A 19,089-nucleotide genomic window follows, 5' to 3' on the forward strand; every position below is an offset into this window, starting at 1 on the left:
ATTAGGAGCACCATGCTGAGACTTTTCCATTAATACCTGGGAGGCTGTCTCTAGCCCATGGCGCTTCAGTAGAGAAATTAGAAATATATAATTTACTCAGTGTCTAACTTTGTATCTTGTAAGATCCCAGTTTTAATTATGCAAGAAAAGCGTTTACTTTTCTCTGCCTTTATCTTATGCTCTGAGTGGGTCTCTTGGCTTTCCTCATCTTTCTCCTCCGTCCTCTTTCTCTTCTCTTTAACCCTCTAGCAATTATTATGTCTTGACCGCAGGGCAATCATGTTTCCATCCAGGGGTCCATTTTTATTGTTTGTCTTCGCAGTAACTATATTCACCTGTTTATATCTGTTGACTTTTTTTTTTAATCCCAAAAGACCAAGTGTACTTTGCTTACCTTGGGTAGCAAGAAGGAAATGATCTCTCTCAGTTTCAGAAAAGCAGACGTGGCCACAATGGGAATGCCAGCCATGGAAACTACAGATTATTTATGCCAAAAAATTGCATCCTTTGACAAAAAGAATAAGAATCGTCTGGAGAGAACTGGTAGCATTGTCCTTGGGCATGTGAGGACTTTCAGTTTGGCAAGGGGCGTTGTAAATAACACCATGGGCTTCCAAATCAGATAAACCTAAATCGGAGGGCTGGCTCCACTTAACAGCTTATGAGTTTGGCAATGGTTTCTGAGTCTCAGCTGCTTCGTCTTTGAAAGGGGTATGATGACATTTACCCCCATAGGGTGGCTGGAAGGTTTAAATGAGATAAATCATGTAGACCATTCAGCACAAAGCCTGGCCTGTGTGCTCCGTAAATGGTGACTGCAATTATTTTGATAGTTATACCATCATTATTTGTTTGACTCATAAGATTTCTCACTTGCTCTGTCTTACAGTAAGGACTCTTTTTTTCTTCCTAAATGTAGCCTCGATTTTTCTGATAACCTCAGCAGATGAAAGGGAAGGGGTATCCTTTCCCAGCAACCTGTTACTAGTGTGATGAGAATTGCACATATTTCCTCCTTTTGCAATTGTTTGAGAAACAGCTGTCTGTTTCCTTGGCTCGCCCAATAGTGTTTGATTGTGGGGTTAACTGATCCCTAAACGGATAGGGGAGACCATGGAGACACCAGAGAAAATATTTATGAAGAAGAAAGCATCGCAGGCATAAATATGTATCTAGCTTGTAACAGAATCATTCAAACCAGCGCTTTGCGCTACCACCTGGATTCATGGCTGATACATTTTCATTCTTACATACTCTCTCCTAGGGTGCATACTATAAAAACAATAAAACATTAGTAATAAAAAAGGGCCTTCTGAAGATGCAGCATGTTATGATAAGTTGTAGGGCATTAACAACAATTCTATGAAATGTAATTTGAGGCACCTATTTTCAAAAGAGCCTGCCCCAAATCTATGGCATGCTTGATTCAGATTGGCTGCTGTGGTCTTACATGTCTCCTTGATTTTTTTTCTTTCATTGCTCGAGTTGGCTTGCACAATTTTTTCTTTTCCTTTTCTTCCATGATCAGTTTCCCACTTGCACAAAGCGTCAGATCTTTCAAAGGCTGGTTTCTCAGTGCTTAGCAAAGCTTTCTGTCTTTCTGTTCTGTAATTCTGCAGGGTGGGGTGAAAAGCAAGACAGCTTTAAAGTCAGCAAGTCATTTTCTGTTGGTTTCTTTTTTTTAATAAATTTTTGTTGGAGTACAGTTGCTTTACAATGTTGTGTTAGTTTCTGCTGTACAGCAAAATGAATCAGCCATACATATACATATATCCCCTCCCTTTTGGACTTCCTTACCGTTCATCTGTTGATTTCTTTATACTCTTGAATCAAGACCTTAGTTCTTCTGGGTCTTGCACTATTTTAATAAATTGGCAACCCACCCACTAGGACTTTCTTCTCCTGGAATGAACTGAGTACAGGACAGTAAACTCACTTGATTATGGAACCCAGAGCCCTGGGGCTAGGTATCAGATTTTCCTGTAGGGTAACCCACCTTCCTGGCTTCTGCCATCATGGCCTACAGGAACGCTGGCTAGCAGCAGGTGGAGAGAGTGTGATTGGGTCCCATAAGTCATCCCTCCCTATGTGCCACCCCCGCCCCCAAGAGTGAGGACTGAAAATGCCTGACCTTACGTAGCAGAGAAATGAGAACATTTTTATATGCAGCCTTTTACTGGGATGGAAATAATTTCCATTTTTTAATAAATTTCTCTGCTGCTAATTTTTGAATACTTGGTGGTAGGGGTGGTAGGTGGGTGGGAGGTACCATTCATCTTGTGGGTGAGAAACTCTGGGGAAAATGACTTGAGGGGTCAGGCTGTGTATAAAGAGAAGGCATTTCAGACTTAGTACTCACACAGCTTGGTCTGGAAGAAGAGAGCACAAATGCTGTGCATAAGGAGAAAACAGGGTTGGGGGGATTAGTTGCTGCTCATTATTTGATGGTTAGAGGTGGGAAGTTTGGAGAGAGACTTGAAGATAGTAATATTATCTAAACTTCCTTTTTCTATATAAATTTATTTATTTTTAAATTTTTGGCTGCATTGGGTCTTTGTTGCTGCCCACGGGCTTCCTCTAGTTGTGGCGAGCGGGTGCTACTCTTCATTGCGGTGCACAGGCTTCTCATTGTGGTGGCTCTTCTTGTTGCAGAGCATGGGATCTAGGCATGCGAGCTTCAGTAATTGTGGCGCGCGGGCTCAGTAGTTGTGGCGCGCGGGCTCTAGAGAACAGGCTCAGTAGTTGTGGCACGCGGGCGCTAGAGCACAGGCTCAGTAGTTGTGGCACATGGGCTTAGTTGCTCCGCGGCATGTGGGATCTTCCCAGACCAGGGCTCCCCTGCGTTGGCAGGCGGATTCTTAACCACTGCGCCACCAGGGAAGCCCCTATGTAACTTCTCTTGAGCGACTACTGTGTCTCTGGGACTGTTCTAAATGCTTCCTGCGTGCTGACTCATTGAATGTTCACAACTGATAGGTGTTATTGATATTGTACTTGTGTGTATGTGTTGAGGTGAAATTCACATAACATAAAATTAAGAGTTTGAAAGTGAACGATTCAGCAACATTCACAATGTTGTACAACCTCCTCCGCTATCTAGTTCTAGAACACTTGCATCACCTGGAAAGGAAACCCTGTATCCACTGTATTCATTTCCTAGGGCTGCTGTAACAAAGTACCACAAACTGGATGGCTTAAAACAACAGAAGTGTATTGTCTCACTGCTCTGCAGGCTGGTGCTCCTAAATCAGCCGTGTCTGCAGGGCTGTGCTCCCTCTGAGACTTTGAATGGAATCCTTCCTTGACTCTCACAGCATCTAGTGTGGCCAGAAACCCTTGGTGGTCCTTGGCTTCTGGCTGTATCAGTCCAATCTCTGCCTCCATCTGCTAAAGGCATTCTTCCTGTGTGTCTTCACATTGTCTTTCTTCTATGTGTCTGTCTCTGTGTCCAGATTCCCCTTTTTATAAGGACACCAGTCATATATTGGATTAGGGCCATCCTAATGACATTGTTTTAACTTGATTTCCTCTGTGAAAACTCTCTTTCCGGGCTTCCCTGGTGGTGCGGTGGTTGGGAGTCCACCTGCCGATGCAGGGGACGTGGGTTCGTGCCCCGGTCCGGGAAGATCCCACATGCTGCGGAGTGGCTGGGCCCCTGAGCCATGGCCGCTAAGCCTGCACGTCCGGAGCCTGTGCTCCGCGGCGGGAGAGGCCACAGCAGTGAGAGGCCCGCGTACTGCAGAAAAAAAAACACACAAAAAACAACTCTCTTTCCAAATCAGGCCATATTCTGAGGTGTACTTGGGGTTAGGACTTCAGTATATCTTTTTGAGGGACACAATTCAACCTGTAATACCTATTGAGCAGTTACTCATTCCTGCCTCCTCCAGCCCGTGCAGCCACCAATCTGCTTCCTGTTTCTATGGATTTACCTACTCTGGGCATTTCTTATGAATGAAATCCTGCAGTATGTGACCTTTGGTGTCTGGCTTTTTCACATAGTATAATGCTTTTGAGGTCCATCAGTGCTGTATCCTGTGTCAATACTTATTTCCTTTTATGGGTGAGTAATATTATACTTGTGTTTCAAATGAAGAAACTGAGACACATAAGGTTAATTAATGTTTCCGGATTACACAAGGAGGAGACATCAGAGGTAGGAATTGGACCTGGAATAACACCTGAATAGCCTGTGTGTCCTTGAGGAGAAATGCCTCTAAGGAGCGCAGAGGAAAATGAGCACAGAAAGAGAGCAGACCAGGAGCCAGGAGAGGAAGATGGCCAAGGGTCTCTTAAGAATGGTGCCTGGGGCTTCCCTGGTGGCGCAGTGGTTGAGAGTCCGCCTGCCGATGCAGGGGACGCGGGTTCGTGCCCCAGTCCAGGAGGATCCCACATGCCGCGGAGCGGCTGGGCCCGTGAGCCACGGCCGCTAAGCCTGCGCATCCGGAGCCTGTGCTCCGCAACAGGAGAGGCCACAACAGCGAGAGGCCCGCGTACCGCAAAAAAAAAAGAATGGTGCCTGGTATTCAGTTTTAGGTTGTTTCCTATTCCATGCTATGTAGCCACTTTCTCCTTTCTTCCCAAACCTTCAGTAAACTCTTCCTCACTTTACTCTTTGGTATTAAGTCTGCTTTGAGGAAATAATGAAGGGTGGCATCCAGAGTGGAGACAGGAATTTGGATTAAACCTAAATGGGAAAAGAACTTGAAAAAGAATAGTTACACGTATATGTATAACTGAATCACTTTGCTGTACACCTGAAACTAACACAACATTGTCAATCAACTATGCTATAATATAAAATAAAAATTTTAAAAAATGACCTGGAAAATGTAAGCCCTGGACATTTTACAAATTCATGGATGTCTGACTAAGCTATTTTATTGAAGTATTAAGGGAGAGTAGGCTCTCGGGCAGGGGTGGGCGCTGCAGGATTTAAGGACAAGCCTACATAGCTCTGTGTAATCATCTTGATGTCACCCAGAAGATGTGACATATCAGAAGTAAACCTGTCACCCTCACCACCCAGACCCACCACATCCCCATCACCTCCCCTTGGATGAGTGGACAGTAAAGTGGAATGTGTCATGAGAGAAGATGCGCAAATCATTCCTGTGCCAGGTCAGTTCCAGAACTGTCCAAAAGCTTTAAAAATTGCAAGGACCAGTTTGCCAAGCCAGAGAGATGTGGTTCTCCACGTGCAAATCAAGACTGGGACTTCTGGGAGTGAAGGGAGCATCCTGGTTTCCTAGGGCTGCTGTAACAAGTACCACAGTCAGTGGCTTCAAACAACAGAAGTTTATTCTCTCACAGTTCTGGAGGCCAGGAAAGGTGTCAGCAAGATGGATTCCTTCTGGAAGGATCTGAGAGAGAGCCTGTTCCCCTCAGATACGAGTGGCCAGGGACTAGGAATTCCTTCTGATCTCTGTAGTTAATGATGGGAGAATCACAGTATCCACAGGGGATTGGTTCCAGGACCCCCAAGGATACCAAAATCCACAGATGCTCAAATCCCTTACATAAAATGGGGTAGATGTTGGTATATAACCTATGCACATCCTCCCATATACATTAAATCATCTCTAGGTTACTTATAATACCTAATACAATGTAAATACTGTGTGAATAATTGTAAATACAATGCAAATGCTATGTAAATATTTACCAGGTGTGGCAAATTCAAGTTTTGCTCTTTGGAACTTTCTGGAATTTTTTTTTTTTTTTTTTTGCGGTACGCGGGTCTCTCACTGCCGTGGCCTCTCCCGTCGCAGAGCACAGGCTCCGACGCGCAGGCTCAGCAGCCATGGCTCACGGGCCCAGCCGCTCCGCAGCATGTGGGATCTTCCCGGACCGGGGCACGAACCCATGTCCCCTGCACCGGCAGGCGGACTCCCAAGCACTGCGCCACCAGGGGAGCCCCTGGAATTTTTTTTTCTAAATATTTTCGATCCATGGTTGGTGGATACGTCGGTCTGAATGCATTCAACTGCTGTTGCCCCTGCTGGCAACTTGGGCTATGAGCCTCAGCCCTGGGCTGACCTTGGAGCCACCAGGACATTGAGTCACTGCAGTCAGAAGGATGCATGAGACGTGGGGGATTGGGTGGGTGTGAAACACCTGCTGGAAACAGAGTTTGAGAGGTCGGTGTCACTGTGGAGTGTAGATAGAATGGTCTGAATGCTCTCGTGGTTGCCACCTCAGTGGCTTGCCATCTATTGCATTGTGTAAATCTATGTTTTTATCTTGTGATAATACTTCTTTTACCAAAAAAAAAAGAGAGAACCCCCCCCCCCCCACCACCAAACCAAACCCTTCCTGCCGCACTGAGCTTTGGGAAAAGGTGCATGTTTAATGAAAAATTCAGTACTTGATATCCTTTGCTCAAGAGTATTGATGAATGTGAAACTTGTTAACATTTGCCAGCTGCTCTGGGGGCTGTGGTAATATCACTGACCACAGGTAAACCCAGAAGACAAAGTCTTGTGAAAAAGCATCACCATCTATTTAAAAAATTAGTAACTTTTTCAGACAGTTATGCCTGGTTGTGTTTTTATATCACTCTGAGAAGTATGACTTTTCCATTAGGTAAAATGATTATTCTAACAAGTTAATTTTGCTTAATTTTGCCTTCCTGTGTTCTTGTGCACATAGGAAAAGTAAAGGGATATTTGTGGGATGGCTCCACTAGCAGAAGAAGAATGTCACAAACAGTTAAATGACGCAGTTTTATATCAGTTTCTTCAAGAAAAAGCCAGTTAATTTAAATAATGGTTTGATTATTTTTTTCAATCCAATTCATGGACTCAAAGCTTTTGAAAGATCATTTTGTCAAAGATATAGCATCTGACATTATTGTAGTTTATCACTTCACTTAAAAATAATTCAACAGTGAAGATAGTGGTGGTACTAAAAATACAGATTTTTCGTGGAGCACAGCATAATGGGAAAAATAGTGTTATTACTAAATTAAGAAATCTGTGGAGCAGAAATGTATTTGGAATTAGATGTAGCGCGTTCATAGTTCAAAACTGCATCCAAACAAGCTGTGATAGTCTACCAACAAAATAGAAGCTATAGTTGACAGACATTATAAATATTTTTATTTATACACAGAGAAACTGAGCTACAAAATATTTGTGATAGAGCTGATGTCGAATTAAAAAGTGCTTCAGCCTGGCAGTATGTGCTTTTTTTTCCTTTTCTGCATGTTCTTAGATTTTAGAAATGTTCAGCCTTTGAAGTGCTACTTTGTAAATCAACCGAAGTGTAATACAATACATAGTGACCTTTTACTTAAAAAAATATTTTTAAACAAACTAGTACTCTAAATTTTGTTTGCATTTTGTTTAAAATAAGTTGGTAATTTTTAATCAAGTATTCAAGGAATGGTGAGCCAAAAGACTTCAGCTCTGGAAGCTTTTAGGAAACTGTAACTATTGAAAACAAAATTTGTACCTACAAAACCAAAGAAGGAATTGAAGAAATTAAATAATTTTAAATTTGAGAGTAAATACTTATGCTTTGAAATATCTTACAGGAAGAAAATTCTGATGGAGCTTTTATGTTTAACTGGATGGATTTATATTATGTACTGGAATGGAATGAAATTGTGAAGTTCTGTGATTGTGTAGCATCTAAATTTGGCAAAACATTTTTAAAAATCATAAATAGAGAAACTTACTTGATGAGTTTTGTCTCATAAAATATTTGTCACAGTTTCCCTGAATGACAAAAGAATGGTACCTGTGAAAAGATTTGAACTGAAATAGTAACACATTTCACTAAGAAAAAAATTAGAATTGAGAATATTTATCAGAATTACTTCTTCACTTACCAGATATCTCAGCACCTGTAGAAAGACTATTTTCTTAATTAGAAATACTGCTGTCAACTGAGAAGAGTCAATTTGTTGCCAGCCAGGGTTCTTGGCCTCCTCAGTCATTAGAAATTGATAAAAGGCCAGATGAGAAATTCATGCAAGGCTTTACTGGGACCCCTGCTGCAGCAGAGGGGGAGCTAAAACAAGCCACAGATTCCCTTCCTTGCTTGTTCCCCTGCTCACCGGGGGCAGGGGGATGGGGGTTGTTGAACTGGTCCCTTATATGGGGTGAGGGTAGGGCTGGGTCCAGGGGTCGGGCTGGAGGGGTGGCTTAGGAGGTCTGCCCGCCCCTTTGGTGGTGTTCAGTGCAGGGGGCATGCCCAGTACCCTGCTTTTGCTCCTGACACCCTGCTTTTGCTCCGGGCTCTTCAGAAGTGGCAGTTGGTCTTTTTGTTCTTTTTGTATCTTGGTTTCCATAATTTGCCCCCAACTGACCATGCATGCAGTTATTTTTAGTCCCTTATAGTTTCTTTGTATTTTGTTGCTCAAGGAGATGTTTGTCCAGGTGCAAGCACTGCAGCAAAGGGTCCCAGGTCCCAGCCTATCTCAAACTGATGGTGTCAACAATTTTTTGGCCTCTCTGCGAGGCATGTGGGATCTTAGTTCCCCAACCAGGGATCGAACCTGCACCCCCTGCAGTGGAAGCACATAGTCTTAACCACTGGTCTGCCAGGGAAGTCCCAGCAACTTTAAATTTATAAACTATGAAATGCAACTTTGAAAAAGATTGAAGGCAATCTTATGAAAAAATAGAAATATATATTAAAAATTCATTCTTTAGAAAAATACCTGTAGCATAGCAGTAGATATAGATATGACTCTAGAACTTATTACAATAAATGTTTATGAAATAAGAATACTGTTCTGCTTATGTTATTTTTAACCTTTTAGACTACTCAATCTAAATAATTTAAAATGTTTTGCTTTAATGGATACAGATTGATTGTTTTATTTTTAGAAATGATTTTATTTTTGAAAATAGTTTTTCACTGGAATTATTTTATAGGCCTACCATTATAATAAAACCAACTTGTCAATCTATGAATGCTTAAAAATATATTTTTTGAAATTCTTAAAATATATTTTTCACTTTCAAAATTGTCCCCAGTGTGGATAATAAATTATATAGTTACATAGTAGTTAAAACAGATGCCTGTTTTTAGTGTTTTTCTAAAAACCCTGCTGCCTCATTTGTGACTTTGGGCGATGATCCACAGTTATCCATCCATTTCCAGACTCCTGAATGCTGAGAAGAGAAGACTGCCTACTGCTTCCATGATTAAGAAGTGTTTGTGCATTGGGTGTTGGATGGTCTCACTTGCTCCTTCCCCAGCTCACTTTGACTTTTCTCTCCCCACAGTTGTGCCGTTCAGTAACTTCTGCGTCTCACTTGGCCAGCTCTGCCTTGAGTCAGTAAGCATTTAAACCCTGGTGGCGCAGTGGTTAAGAATACACCTGCCAGTGCAGGGAACACAGGTTTGAGCCCTGGTCCAGGAAGATCCCACATGCCGCGGAGCAACTAAGTCCATGCGCCACAACTAGTGAGCCTGTGCTCTAGAGCCCACAAGCCACAACTACTGAAGCCTGTGCGCCACAACTACTGAAGCCCGTGCATCTAGAGCCTGTGCTTCGCAACGAGAGAAGCCACCACAATGAGAAGCCCGCGCACCACAACGAAGACCCAACGCAGCCACAAATTTATATAAAAAAGGTAATTAAAAGAAACCTGTTTATTTTGTTTTGGTAATTATATTGGCATTCATTATGTACCTTTAACAAATCATTTTATTGTTTATTTATATTACAGTATATAGTTCCTTTCTGTGTAGAAGGAAAATGTAATTCTTTCAGTATTGTAGCATACTGCACACAAGCATATTCACTAATGAGTTCATTAAGAGTCAAGTAATTAGGTAATTGGTGTATTAAATGACATGCAGAAATCCACAGTGGGTTGTTTTATAGGTGATTAGGAATATAGGTGGTATAGGGAACACATTATTTATTTTTCCCTTTAATGTAATAGAATATGGGTTTCCGCTACCCACAAATTCCCTATCCAGTGGAATTTCAGGTACAGATTACACTCAGATAACAAGGGCCACCTGTATCTATTGAATGGTTTATTTTTTTCCAGCTTTATTGAGGTATAATTGACATATAACACTGTGTAAGCTTAAGGTGTCCAGCATGTTGATTTGATGCACTTATGCATTGCAAAATGATCACCACCACAGGTCACACTGAGTGACTGTTTAAAATGCCAGGCACTCTTTCAGCCCTGGGGGCCTAACAGTGAACACGCAGCCTTTGTCCTTACAGAGCTTACCTTTGGTAGGGGGAGAAGGACACGAAAATAAACAAATAATATAAACTATGGCAGGTGGAGATGCGAGTTAAAGAGAAAAACAAACCAAGCTAGGGGGACACAGACAGATGAGGGAGGTGCTGTTTTATTTAGTCAGAGAAACGGTTCAGTGGAGAGACGGAAGCGAGGTGGTGAAGCAAGCCATTGGGATATCTGGGGAAGGGCGGCTGGCCAGGGCTGAGCCGGGAGGATGCCTGGTGCGCTGAAGGAAGAGTGGGGGGGAGGGGAGGGGAGGAGAGAGGGTGGGGTGGGGGAGGGCTTGGAGGACCTTGCAGGCCAGCGTAAGGACTTTGGATTTTACCCTCAATGAGATGGGAAATCACTGAAAGTTTTGAACAGAGGAATGACATAGCTTACATTTGCAAAGGGTCATGCTGGCTGTGGTATAAAAAATACTCAGTGTGTGCGTGTGTGCACGTGTGCTTGTGTGTGTGCACGTATGTGTGTGCACGTGATGGGGAACAGAGGCTAGAAATGGGAGACCAGTAAGAAGACTCTTGCCATGGCCCAGACAACACACGGTGAAGGCGTAGGCTAGGGTAGTCGCACTGGGAGTGGTAAGAAACAGTGGATTCCAGTTATTTTTTGAGAGCAGAGCTGACGTGATTTGTGATGAATTGGAGGTGGGAGAGACTTGAAGCCTTCTGGCCTGGGTATGAGAAAGGAAGGAGTTGCCATCTGCTGAGCAGGGGCAGATGGAGAGAGAAGCAGGTTTGGCTGGGGTGGAGTGGGGGAGTCCGGAGTTCAGTTTCCAACCTGCTAAATCGGAGATGCCTCTAAGACATCCCAGTGGAAACGGAGTGGTTGATTACTTGTCTCCCTGTGCCTGGTCACCTCATCAGGAGATTGGAGCTGTTAATGATACCCACCTACTCCACAGAGGATTGCTGTGAGGATTGAGAGTTACCAGGTTGAAGTACTTTGCCAGAGCTCATAGTAGTCACTCAGATGTCATTGTCATGAATATCCTTGATTAATTCACGTTTTCTGGGAAAATTCATACAAAAAGGAAATACCACGTTGAGTCCATCCCTAGACACATAGAATGGGAGCCAGAAGTGATCTTTAGTCTCCACTAATTCCAACCCTCATTTTATGGACGAGAAGACTGACTGATGACCAGGGACCAGGGAGGCTCATGGCGAATCTAGAATCCAGGTCTGGAATCCAGGGCTGCTGCCCCTGAAGCCTGTAATCCTTCCATGACATAGTACTTTGCATGGAACATTTTCCCCCCAGGGTCTCGGTTTTAAAGGGTGTTTGCTAAAAACCCAAGATGATGCTTAGCAAGGCTTCTCAGAGGTTTAATATTCAGAGAGCAGGGAGCATTCTGGGCCCGGGAAGAAGGCACCGTGGGTGAGGTTCACATCACATCTTGTTCAGAAGTGTGAGATGTGGGAGGAGTGGTTCAACATGTCATAACCTCCAGGGGACCAGGCCTCAGCATTCAGCCCTGCAAGGAAGGCTCTTTTCTTTGGTGAAAATATCCCATGATCCACCTTCCTCAGTCACGTGGGCATGTTCAGCCAGAGGGAATGGAGGACAAGATAGATGGATCTAGGTAAAGTCAGTGCCCCCGAGAGGCTCCTTTTCTTCCCATCTCACCTCTTGCCCTCCAGCCCCCGAACCCTCAGCTTCTAGGTTAATGCTGCCAGAAATTATATGTGTCTGATCTTTTCCATTCATCTTCAGATGGTGATTAATGCATAATTTATTCTTGAGCCCTTTTGAGAGTCTGAAGTTTCTGCAGAAGGGCTTTGTGGCAGGCCTGGAAATGAGTGCATCAGATCCTTTTCCATTAAGGCCTGCAGCAGCTGTGAGTGCTCGAAAGTTGAGGGCCGGTGTATTCCCAGGGCTTTCTAACTCTTTCCAAAGTGGGGACTTTTCTCCGCTGAACCAGAGGAAATGAGCAACCTCTTCCCTTGCCCGTGGGAACGTGCACTCAGCTGATCACGCTGATGATCTAGAAAGGCTTTCCTCTCTCCCGAAGCTCTAGGCCCCACCTTGTGGTTTAGCCCAGCGCATGCTGAAGAGCGGAGGAGGTGGTGGGCAGCAGGCCTCAGCCACTGCAGATCGAATGTGAGAGGCCGAAGGGTCTGGACTCTGCTCAGAGCCTGCACGGCTGCTTCCCTGCCCAGCACCCATTCTCCTCTTTCCCTTGGTGACAAATGCTAATTTTGTTTGTAGCAGGAATGTTACAATGAGATGGAAGAGACGCCTACTGAATGGAGATTCTGGGAGAGCTCTTGCTTTTCTGATAAAAAAAAAAAGCACAAGGTCTAGAGTAGGAATTTTGATCATGAAAATGAAAGCCCCAGACTAAGGATGGCAAAGCAGAGGGACACAAGGAGCTTGGGACTTGGCTGTCGCTAAGGATGTGCTGTTCCAGTTCCTCACTTGGACCTCTTGCTGGGTGAGAAGAAACCATCCCCATCTGACTAAGCTGGTGTTTGGAAGTTTTGTTCACACTGCTGAGAGCGGTCCTAAATGCTGCCCGCGTCTCCACGCTTTGGGTGGAAGCTTGGCTCTGACACTCACCTGCTGTGCAGCCTTAGGAACAGTACTTGAACTCTCTGAACCTCAGTTTCCCCACTTCTATTGGGTTGGCCAAAAAGCTCATTTGGGTTTTTCGTAATGTCTTGGGGAAAACCCGAACGAACTTTTTGGCCAACCCAATAACACGAGGACAATACTGTCTTCCATGCACGTGGGTTCTGAGAGAATTCCAGGGACTTCTGCAGGTGTGACCACGGTGGCCTGCCGTTGTTGATCGCCTCTAGGCTCTGTCCCTCTGAGGGAAGGGGAAAGGGATGTATGGCAGGACAGGGAGGGAGGGAAGGAAGGAGTCTTTGGAGGGGGAGGGACCAGGAAGCAGAAGCCAAAGGTGTGAATTTGCCTGAGGCCAAGGCCGGCTCAGCTAAGCTTCCTCAAGTGTTTCTTGCAGAGACGGGAAACCAGGGCCTGGTGTGCAGGGGCAGGCACCTGAGTGGTTCAGCTGGTGGGGAGTGTAAGGTCCCTGGGGCTGGTCTTCACACTTACATCGTGAGGATGATGAAAGAAGTGTGTGTGCACGTGCATGCGTGCGCCGTGTCAGGCCTTGGGCAGTGGTAGGTCAGGGAGTGATCTTTTAAAAACCCTTCACTGCTTCTAGGCACATACCCAGGAGGAGGATTGGGGAGTGACAGCTAAGGGACGCAGGGTTTCTTTTTGGGGTAATGAAAAGTTTCCCAAACCGAGTGTGACGATGGATGCAAAACTCCATGAATAAACAAGTCATCGAATCATACACTTTAAATGGACGAGTTGTATGGTATTTGAATTCTGTCTCAAGTTGTTAAAAATGAAAAAGAACACTTTGTTAGTTTCTTATTGCCAAGGATAAAGGGTCTTCCAGAACTGACTTCTGCTGGCCTCTCTGCTCTGGTGTCTGACCAGTATCTGCTTGCCCTGGTGTATCTTTACCTGCAGCTGTGGGAACTGTTTGTATTCTCTTGGCTATGTCGTGTGGCTTCATGCCTCTGGGTCGTGCTACTTGTTGACCCCTCCTCTTCGTCTAGTGGAATCCTCGCTCTGGTCCTGCAAAATGAAGCTCAATTATTTACTACCTACCGTGTTTCTGGCACAGTGCCAGACACCTGCTCTATGTCAGGCATAGAACCAGGCACTGTAAATATATTTTCTCATTCTATCTGTTAATGAAACCCACGTGTGTGTTAGATAGGGTAAGTAACATTAGCTGCTGTGACAAACGACCCTAAAATTTCAGTGGGTTAACGCAATAAGGTTAGTTTTTGTTCATCTCATAGCCAGTGTGGCCCATGTTTGTGTGTGTGTGTGTGTGTGTGTGTGTGTGTGTGTGTGTGTGTGTGTGTGTGTCTGTTGGGCTGGGGGGCTCTGTTCTTTGTAGTCTCTGAGGGACTCAGAATCTTTCATCTAGTGGTTTCACTTCCTGTAGGGCCTCTCAGTCCTCTGCTGGGTGTTTGCATCCTGCTGGCTAAAGAGCGAGAGACAATCCAGGAAAGATCTCAGTGGGAGAGGTTTCAGAGGACAGTCCTGGAAGTGACGTTCAGCCGTCCTATCTGCCTCCCGCTAACGAGAGCTCATTCCTGTGGGCACTGCAGGGAATGCTGGGAAAGGTCTAGACGTGTGCCCAGGGAGACAATGAGCTAGATTGGGTTAACACACAGCCTTGTGCCTGTCACAAAGAGATAGTCATTATTGTCAGTGTTTTACAGATTGGCTAATTTTAGCCATCTCATAGCCAAACAATGAGCTTTTTCCCTGAGAGAAAGTGTCTTCTGCTGTTCTACGGTTCCCTGTAGCTTGCACAGCTTCTGACACACAATCGCACCCAGCACACTTCCACCCAGCATACTTCTCTTGTGCTGGGTGGAATTGGAGACGCTAAAACTTACAGCAGAGTGGTGAGTGATTCATAAATACGTCCCCACTTCTCTGTGACATTCTGGTTTTCTACTTTAGCTGGCAGCCCTTCCCCTCCGTTGGAAGGTCGACAGCGGAATCCCTGGCTGCCACCCGAGGCTGATGCCGCACAGAGAGACTCTTGCGTGCCAGGTGGGCAGCCCAGGGCCTTTTGGAATGCTTCCTCTCTGGGTTTCTTCAGTGGGATAAGAAAAATCTAATGATGCAGAAATACTGTGGGGGTAGGATGGAGGAACAACTCTGCTGAACCCGGTAGTTCTTTCTCCTTAAGGAAAAAGAATAGATGGTTATCCCAAAGCAGAGGATTATTGGTTTATGATAAACCGATTGTTTTAGAGGGAAACTTTTCCCCTGCTTCTACCAGGCAAGCTCAAGCCCAGGTTCAAGTGCTGGTCCTGGAGGGTGTTCCACACTCACCCTCTTCTTTGCCGTGCGCTAGATGTTATGCGTGACCCTTCGGAGATATTCTGTCCTCTTCCTCCTCTGTCCTTTCACTGGGGAAACAGCCCTTGAAATTTCATATTGTTTCTGATCCAGACCTTTGACTCAGCAATACCCAAATGGCTATTTCTTTCTTTTTCTTAATTGTCTTTCCTCCCCTCTCCCTCCATGACCTAATCAGTGATTATCTGAGAATGGATACAAATGAAGGAGAGAGGGGTAAAGGGCTAAGAGGGGAGAAAAAGGCCCCAGAGAATGGAAATCATCAAAAACAGACTGGAGATACAGCTGAAAGAGCTTCATCATTATTAATTTAGGAAGCTTAAAGAGGGTTGGCGACAAGAAAAGGGCAGTAAAAAGTCCCAGTGATAAGCCTGCCGGGCTTGAGAAGGTTGTCCAGTCCTCTGAGAGCCAGGACAATCCCAGGCCTCTCATTTCCTTTGTTCCTCCACAGGGTCAGGGGAGTGCATCGTGTGGGCAGCAGGCCCTAGGGGCAGACGGCGCAGAGCAGTCCTGCAGCGGCTGGCCCACCCCTGTGGGTTGTTGGCAGGGCCTGAGAAGGCTCAGTGGTGCTGGGCGGTCTCTTGGGCATGTCTAATGGAATATGACTGTTTAATCATGGGTCTGGCCCGGACTTGGACCAGTCAGAATGGAAGTCGCCTACCACACTGAATCCAGGTGCGGGCAGGCACCCTCTGTTGCCAAGCCTTGCCTGTTTAGTGAAATTGCTGGGTTTTTGGGGTGAGACCAGGGGTTTTAGGAGAGGGTGGGGGCAGCTGAGGTAGTGTGTGGGAGATGGGCTTGGGGAGGGGTTTTCGGCCGCTAGTGTGCAGCGTTTCCGTATCTTAATGGGTCCAGCTGTCCCGGTGCTCGCCAGCTGAACTCCCACCTCGGAGCATCACCCCTATAGCTTGTGCTGCTGTGGGGATGGAACCACATTCGAGCCACGACATAGCACTGGATCTCTTTGGTGGAATCCCTCATTGGCTCAGTTGGAGAAAGTCAATCAGGCATTGTAGCTGACAATTTCCAAGAGTGCCAAGTTTCAAGCAACACCGAGCCTAGTTACCCTTGACTTTTCTGACTTTCCCAAATGTGTTTTTCCCTGGGAGGCCTCCTCCTTCCCTCCACGCAGCACTCTTTGGTCTCTTTCCCTCTTGGGCATCTTAGTCTCAATTCCTTGGGCAGGTCCCGTGTATTTTAATCAAAGGCAAGAAGAAGGCAGCTCATGGGTTGTCATTAGGATGATAGGATGTGAAATGACCACTGGATTGTTTTCATTTCTCCAAGACAGCAGCCTGGTGTTCCGCGTTGTCAGCTCATTAGAGGATGTCACTGAGAAATGCAAAATAGCCCCGTTCCAGCACCATCAGCCCCTTCTAATTCCCTCAGCACAGGACATGAGAGCTGGAGCACGCTAATCTGGTCTCATCACTTGGGCAGAGGAGTTTTTTACCGGGCTCACTCAGAGGTGGCTGCAGGGCTAAAACAAATTCAGGCACTTTCTTTCTTTTTTTTTTTTTTTTTCTGACAGCAGGTATGTTTCCACAATGTATATGTCCGCAAGATCTCTATCTCTCTCTATCTCTATCTCTCTCTATCTTTGTCTCTGTATCATTTCCTACCTTGTTCCAGAAAGGATTTAAGGCTGCTTTCAACCTGACATGCTTCAGCTTAAACTTGAGCTAGGCGGCTCTGAGATATTAAACTCTAAGAAAAGAGAAATTAGGAGATAGCAATTCCCTTTGTAAAAGAATTCTTGACTTTAAACAAATGACATACTTTCTGACTTTTCAATATAATTTAGGCTACCTAAATTTATAATAAAGTAAGAAGCCCTTTCTTGCAGCAGAATGTGTTTGGAATTGCCTCACAGTGTTTCTCACTCTTTCTCCTAAAACGCCCTGATGCCAGAGGACCAGAGGTCTCTGCACCCTGGGGTCTTCATGTAGCTCAGAGGGACCTGCAACAAGTAGAAACTTCTTCAAGGTCACATATTCTAAGTGTGAATGGTACTCTGGCGTGCTATTCCATAGCCTCTCTGTTCATATAAAGTTCTGTACCTGGCCTGTGATATTGAAGAGGTTCCAGACTTTTGGCGGGGCTGACCCTCCTCATGGTCTCCCCGGCCCGCCTGCACCTCTGCCTGGAGGACTTGTTCTTCCATCTGCAGCCCAGGAGAAGGGGCCTGGGAAATTCCTAGTCTTGGAGAGACCAGAGGCCCGGAGTTCAGAACAACTCTGGCATTTCCAGGCCTTCTTGGCCCCCTAGATCCAGCCTATTTTGTCATTGTATCCTCATTTGGGAGTTCAGGACAGTCTGTCCCATTCCTGGGCCTGCTGACCAAAAGAGAGGATCTGGAAATGGGGGTGGGTGTATTGCCAGCTTTCAAAAGTTTCCATTTGCTTTAAGTTTGAGTTGGGGTGAAACCACTCTCCTGAGTACAGTTGACCCTTGGACAACGTGAGTTTGAACTGCATGGGTCACTGATACGTGGATTTCTTTCACTAACTACCTGTTACAGTACTACATGATCTGGGGTTGGTTGAATCCATGCGTGTGAAACCACATATACTGAAGGCCGATTGTAAAGTTAAACTTGGATTTTCCACTGTACAGAGGGTTGGCGCCCTTAACTCCTGTGTTGTTCAAGGTCAACTGTATAAATATTTCCATGTGTAAAATGTGGTTCAAAAAATTCCATCATTAGAGAAAAATAAAATGCTACAAGGGCTATTTATGTCTTAACATGCATAATTAGATGGTGATTGCTAACTACCACTGAAAGGAACCAGGGCTCCTTGGAGAAGTGGCTGATACCAGTCCAGGAAAGTAAATACTGTACACAAGATGACCCTAGAGGATCTTGTCATCCTGAAATGCAAGCAGACTTTTAAAGTCTGCAAGGGTGTGTCAGAAAGACTCAGAAACCCCCCTGAATAAGCTCCATATGTCCAAAGAAGGTATAATTTAGGCATCAGTAAAGATAATCACTGTAGTTGTTGGAACATACCCAGTCCCTTTATGCGCTCAAGTTTATACATGATTCTTATAAGAAAAAATCTTTATTGGTCACCTTTGGAAGAGTCTAGGAAACTACCTTATTAGTTTGAAAACTGGTAAATGAAAGAATTAAACATTAGCTTACATTTACTCCATGAATTCTACCTTGGGGAAATCAAATAGTTGATTAGGAAGTTTTTCTTTATACCAATATTAGTGCTAATAAATTAAAAAAATGAATGATGAAATTAGAAATATAACATTTTGCAACCCCAGATGAGTAAATGGATCTAGGCCAGGGTTTCTCAACTTTGGACTATTGACATTTGGGGCCAGATAATTCTCTGTGCTGGGGGGACTGTGCATTGTAGCAGCATCCCTGGCATCCACCCACTAGATTCCAGTAGCATCTCTTCCCCTAGCTGTGATGACCAAAACTGTCTCGAGACATTGCCAAATGTTCCCTGGGAGGACAAAATCCCCCTGGTTGAGAAACACTGCTGTAGGTAATAATCACCAGTGGCTGTGATAACATCACAAAAAGAGAGACAACCAGACTTCACGTGTCTCCCAGTGGAAGCACACACCACCACCTTTGAAATTCTTGCCGAACCGGAACAAAACCAAACTGGTGTGAACTAACTCTCTACATCTAACTTCCACGGAGATGTGAGACACTCACACACACACACACACACACACACACACACACACTAACCAGCATTACAAGGATGCAATCATCAAAATCCAGACTGTGTCAAAGGCTAAGAGCCCACGACATAGTTTATTCAGCAAAAAACTGTAAGGAATAAGCAGTGGTAGAGGAGGAGCCTGTAGGTTTTAAGAGTATCACCAGCCAATTACACCGCCGAGCTCATGTTTGTATCCGAATTTAAACAAACTTAAAAACTATAAGATTCATGAGAAAATGTAATGACACTGAGGAATTATTATT

At 44.8% G+C, this 19,089-nt stretch overlaps 1 long non-coding RNA gene across 8 annotated transcripts in view; it reads left to right on the plus strand.

The window, feature by feature from the left end:
• LOC105748168 (uncharacterized) overlaps nucleotides 1-19,089 on the plus strand; it is a 629,731-nt gene that overhangs the window by 340,703 nt on the left and 269,939 nt on the right. For all 8 annotated transcript variants that reach the window (XR_007479896.1, XR_007479891.1, XR_007479895.1 and 5 more), the window contains one exon: nucleotides 9,240-9,590. This is a non-coding gene — a long non-coding RNA (uncharacterized LOC105748168). The remainder of the gene's footprint in view (nucleotides 1-9,239; nucleotides 9,591-19,089) is intronic.

The sequence above is a fragment of the Orcinus orca genome, chromosome 10 (genome assembly GCF_937001465.1).
Source record: "Orcinus orca chromosome 10, mOrcOrc1.1, whole genome shotgun sequence".
In the NCBI taxonomy this organism is placed as follows: Eukaryota; Metazoa; Chordata; class Mammalia; order Artiodactyla; family Delphinidae; genus Orcinus; species Orcinus orca.